The sequence below is a fragment of the Ceratosolen solmsi genome, unplaced genomic scaffold, assembly GCF_000503995.2.
Source record: "Ceratosolen solmsi marchali unplaced genomic scaffold, CerSol_1.0 scaffold47, whole genome shotgun sequence".
Classification (NCBI taxonomy): domain Eukaryota; kingdom Metazoa; phylum Arthropoda; class Insecta; order Hymenoptera; family Agaonidae; genus Ceratosolen; species Ceratosolen solmsi.
Window position 1 is genome coordinate 5437837 of NW_011948419.1, and position 6438 is coordinate 5444274.

The window sequence follows — 6438 nt, forward strand, 5'->3', positions numbered from 1 at the left end:
ATGCAATTTCTACAATTAAACTATTTATCTATGTCTTCAAATAAATATGTTGCCATGAAAAAAAAAAAATACATAGAAAATACTCCTAGGATTTCCCAATGACTGTAATGATTACATAAATCTTGGGGGGGAAAAATTAAATCATCGATCATAAGTCGTTACGTTATATATCATACATTGTAAGCAATGTGAAATACATGTTTGTCATAAAAAATCATTTCAATTTTGTAATTATATCTGTCGATAAGTCGATAAAGTTAATAAGCCGTTCAAGACAAATTTTCCTCATTGGACAAACGTAAGCCTTAGCTTAAATTCACAGTGAAGGACACACTCAATGATCTCCTTTCCTCCTCGCTGTATGACTCACATCCTGAATCTAGTGTCATTTGCCGTATTCCTAATTACCAATCGTTTACTACTGCAAATGGTTATTCCTAAATTTCGTATTATCTCATTTTGAACTAATTATATTTCATATTTTAATGGTTAAAAAATTATCAATTGTATTGTAAATAAAAATAAATTTGATTATTTTTTACCGATATGTTAGAATAAGTATACATTTTTTTTATATTACAAGAAAAATACTGATGAGAATTAAATGGATTATAAAACAAGTTCGAAACAGTTATTTCAATGTCATTTTATAACATATACGTTTATATAATTATAAAATAAAACATAATTGAATACTTCAACAATATTAAAAACATTAAGATTAATAGTACGTATTAGAAATAATAAGTCTAGTGATAGATCTATATCGATAATAATAAAATGTGAATAATTAAATGTTTTTTATGTATATTTATATTAATATTTAATGAACCGTTAACCGTTAAGTATATATATATATATATATATATATATATATATCTACTTATTTAATTATTCACAAATAGCTATTTAAGAAAAAGTTGTCTATATTATGCGCGTTAATCAAGTTGGAATAATAAATATTTACTTTAAAATCGTAGTATTTAAGAAAAGCAATTGCGATAAGATTTCAGTTCATAATGTAATGTTTTAAGAACAAAAAGTATATCAATAAGGAATAAAAATAATGAATATTATCATTTAATAATTAAAAAATATAATTACTATTTTAAGGCCAGTACAAATAAATACACTGGTTAAAGCGAAAAAAGTCTTAAAAAAAAAAAAAAAAAAAACGATGATACAAATCAAAATTCAGTAGGGATGATATGCCCTGTAAGAGAGAAGAACGCATCATTAGACAAAGCCTGTAGCATTGGTAGACGCCTATTTAATAGGTCCACGTTATAAGCGCGATCATTGCATCGACTTGAAAAGTGAAAGCCAGTGGGGAGAGCGTAATTAGAGCCGATAAGGAACACCTCATCCGAGTCCTTGTCCCAATGAACTCAACGCGGCGCCTCGCGCGCAAATTCTCAAGGGCACTGGAAACTCGTATCCGGACTACGCTGATAAAGACGGTGGCCATTGAATCGTCATAGGCTTCGCTTCTCAGCTGATGGCCTCCGGCTTATTAATGTGTTGGTCTCGGCTTGTCGAGGTCAGCGCACACCTTCTTTTATTCTCCGCAGTCCTGCGCGTGAATGAGTAGTGCCTCGATGCACCGCGGTATAAATGCCAGATCGTCGTCCCCTCTCCGATCTCGAGGCCATTGACAGGAAGTTCGACTTTGTCCGGCAAAGGGAGAGCTCGACAACGTTGGCCCGTCAGCCGTTCGAGCCTCTAGGAAAGATTTCCTCTGGGCCGAGATGAGCATCGTTGCAGGCCTAAGCTGCTCGGGCTTCTTATACACCCGCCGCTGGCTTCACTTTGCGACCTAGGATGGAGCTATAAATTTTGTGAAACTAAATTTGTGAAACTATTCGTTTATTTGTGTTCGCGTAACTCGAGTTTCGTAAACAGTGATGCTGATGTAAAAAGGGGCAATTTTTTTTTTTTTTTTTTTAAAGACCTTTGCAGTTTACAATTGAGCACTCTTTGTGAGAAGCTGGAAGTGTTTCATAAAGCTAATCACTATGCGATTGTGCGCAAAATGAAAACGTAATTTCACATGCTTGCTGTATTTTTACTTCAGAGACTTAATATTACTCTACCTATAACTTGTCGTGAATAAAAATAAGATTTAAAAACGTCTAGGTAGCATAAATTATGTTAACTATACACTTTGGATAAGTGAATAACTATTTTTAAATACCAAGTATACGGAAGCAGGAGCTCAATTTAACAAAGGGCATCCTGTTAGAACAGCACTTTTTGCGTGAATTGGAAATTTTCATCCAAGCATCAATTCTTTTAATGTATTTTTCTGTAAATTAGAAATTTTTATAAAGGATTTAAAATCCAGGTAGAGAGAATCATACAAAGCTCGTGATAATAACAATTGTATAAATTCGTGTTTGTAACGAATTTGAGTATTTTTCAATTATTTAACAAATATATATTTTAATGTTAAGTTTTCAATTTATTTCAAGACATGAAATAGAAGCGGAAGTGACTGGATATTCGGTAGGAAGCCATTAAACGGATTCAGGTATAAAAGTATTGTGATGTGTTACAATTCAGTTGAAAAGTAAATGATCCTTTTAATTACTATAATGAGCAGACTGTATTGTATCATAAAATATCAAACATAATGAAATTAAGCTATTTCCAACGGAAAATCTATGTTGTAATACGTAGTAATATAAATCTTAAAAATTAAATAAAAATCTTGAGTTTATCATAAATAGATATTAAGTAATTTTCCATTTTATATTACACAAAGCCACGTAGGTCTATTAGGAATCTAATATAAAAAAAGTTATTAATTATATTCTCATTTATAATAGTTTTTTTTTTCACTGTATCTTTTATTGTTTATTTATTAAATTATTACATATCTTACATATTGAGATTAATATTAATAGATATTCGTTTAAAATAAGTTTATAAAATAACTTTCTTGGAATTTAATTTGTTAAATACATATTAAATGCTGTAATTTTTATATTTAATTAGGCAAAACGTAATACCATTTTTAATAATCTACACTCTTAATTTTAGGAATAATATCTATTAGTAATATATTCTGATATTTCCACGACAAAATAAATTAATAGTATACCTTTCGTCATTTTATATTATTCATATGCAGTACTAATTTAGTACATGGTTATATCTGATATACAGATACTATACCCATTACAGCAGCAACAAAGCATGGACATAAAATTTGTCCCACCGTAACTAAAAACTATTAATCAGTCGAAAAGACTACCAAGAGTGTAGTGGATCGCTATAGAAGTCTCCGGCCTAAAACGCGAGAAAAGCAAACAGAGCAGCGTCGGTAAAGTAGAGCTCCGGTAATCGGACTATCCATTATGAATGCCCCCCTTGCCCCACTAACGTTCACGTCAATGTTCATCCAGGTAATTGCCGGTCTTACGCTACTTGGCCATGCAATAAGTGCAACGAACTCGAAAATAATATTGTGCCTTAAACAACCGATAGACTTTCATCTTCTTGTTTCCTTATGCATCATACACTTCCTATTGACGTCTTAAGGACTACGTAAGAGTAAGCAAATTTTTTTCATATGATTTTGACTATAATACTTCTCATAATACCGATAACTCTCACATTCGACAGAACTTGTACTCTTGATTGCGGACTTGACATATCTTATGTACTTTTTGCAAACATCATCGTGCTGAGACTGAAAATGTTGATATTACACGTAACACTGGCTTTTGTGCTTGGAAAAAAATACATCTACGCGTCACAGTAATTTAATGGCTCATTCTCGCGAAATATTTTAACAAGTTATTTGTTACGCGTAATTATCGAGTCTAGATACTCTGATCTGATTAAATGAATATATTTTATTGTATTTCTTATTAGTCAAATAAATATATAAATTTATTATTATTTAAATGTTTATATAAACTCTTTAGATTTTACCCAGATTAAGACATTTAATTTTCTAATAGAATTATAAATTAATTTAATGAAAATTTATATTTCCTACATTAAAAAACTTTTTCTCTACCAATTTATTACTTTAAAAACACAATTCATTTAATTACAATAAAAGTATAAGAAAACTAAACAAATGTATGTATTGTTTTATCGTAAATGATTTTGATTTCAATAAAATTATAACATAATTACAACATATTCGATAAACAAGCAATTATGATTGTCAATAAGTTTGAAGGCTATTATAATCTCATTTAAAATCAACAAACTGATTTTTGTTTTCATTACGTCAAGATTGCAAATTCTTTTTTATTAAATATTTACTACTTATGTTGTACATACATAATAATTATAATAATAATTTAAAGAAAGCGGTATGCTTAATGTAGGAAAATAATATTCATAAATAATTTTTTATTACATGAATACTACGGTATGAATTTTCAGCTTACGTGTTTTTTCAATATTTTTATACACGTTCAATTTGCGGTTAAAAAAGAATTTTTTAACATTAAACAAATTATCAATTTAAAAACATATTTCTAAACAATGCGCAATAATTAATAACTTATAATTCTAAATCTATTAAATTTAATTTTAATTCGTTTTACAGCTTAACAGATTCAAATTTATACAGCAATAGTCAAAAGTATGGTTTGTACTCATCGTTTTATATATTTATTGTAATTATACTTGTTAATTATATGAATGTCGCACATCAGCCTAGTCTAGTAGTAAATTGGAGGTTACATTTTTTTTACCTTAATTTATTTGTATTTCTCTTCTCATACTTACATTTTATAAATGAACTGTAGGATTAATTTCACTTCTTTATAAACCATTTAAAAAATCTTATAATATTCGAGCTAAATTATTTTGTCTAAAATATACCTTACACGCAAATATATAGGATAAAAAAAATTTTTAATTATAAAATAGTTGGAGTGGATACAGATGTGAAAAAATACATTTTTTATATTATAATACTTTTAAAATATAATTATAAAAATTTATATTTAAATTTTTTTAAAGTAAATTTTTAAAGTATTTAAATTTAAAGAAACTGGTAAACTGAGAACGATTACTAATAAAAATAAAATTAAAATGTATTAATAATTAAAATCTTCTATAAAATTAAGTTTTATCAATTAAATGATCTACCAACGAGTGATAAAATTGCACTATAAAATACAATTGAAATATATGTAAAATAATAAATTAAAATCCGTATTTATATTAATTATAACGGACTAATATACACTCATGATACATGTACACACATAAATTACATCTGTCTTACTTACGTGATAAAGAACGCTTAGAAAAATAACGATTTCGATTTCTTACCTGAAACATTTGAAAAAAAATCATTAGACAGGAGTAATAATATAAAGTATAAATAAAAAAATCATAATACATCCGAATAACATATTTTAATAAATTACTTAATGATATGCTTAAAAATTATTACCATACATCTATATATATATATATATAAGTTTGTAAACAGATTATTAGAATAAAGTAATAATAAATCATAATGTAATCTTATTTTCGATAAAAACTCAGACATATTTATTACCAATTAATAGATAATAAATGCATTATCATTGGATTATATTTATTTTTCTAGTGTTACATACTGATGTCTGATTTATTCATAGTCAATATAAATAAAAATAGATAGAATACTTTTAGCTCCACATTTTCTTTTGAATTTATATAAATAATTATATATTCTAATACATTATGTATAATAATTGTTATAATACACTACATAATCAGTTGATACGATATTATTATAAACATTAAATAATCATATTGTTTATACTTATTAAACAAAAATTAAATTTATTTATAATTGTATTAATTTTATTTTGAGCAGAATTTAATCGAAAGCTCTTTGAACAATCGACTTACATTTTTTAAGTATCTTTTTAACAAAATCAATAATCGTCATATCGATTGATACATTATGATCAACTAATCGAAATTTACTTTACAAGATTTAAAAGTTACAAAATAAAATTTATCGATATATTATGAATAATTATCACAATAAATAATGTATTTAAACAAGATAAATTTAATCACAAATGTAAATATTAACAAATAATAAAAACACTTATTTTAATATATTTACATCTGTTTTTATTGCAAACAAGGTTTGTAAGCAAGGAAAAGGAAATTATCAGAATTTGATAGCAACATGATAATTTACAAATTCTTATGTAAAACATTTTATAAACTGCTAACAAACAGGCCTGTTCATTACTTATGCGAATGTAGATGACAAATAATTTTCAACGCAAGAATTACTTTAGTGCTTCACTCATCAAATAATCAAGACAATACGCAACTCGTATACATCGCAAATTGTGCAACCATCACTGTTGGTAAGGAAGCACGTGGACAAAGTACGAAAGTCGACCTCATTCTAAAGTCCCGGAACGATTTCACGATTATAGTGTAATTAGAATA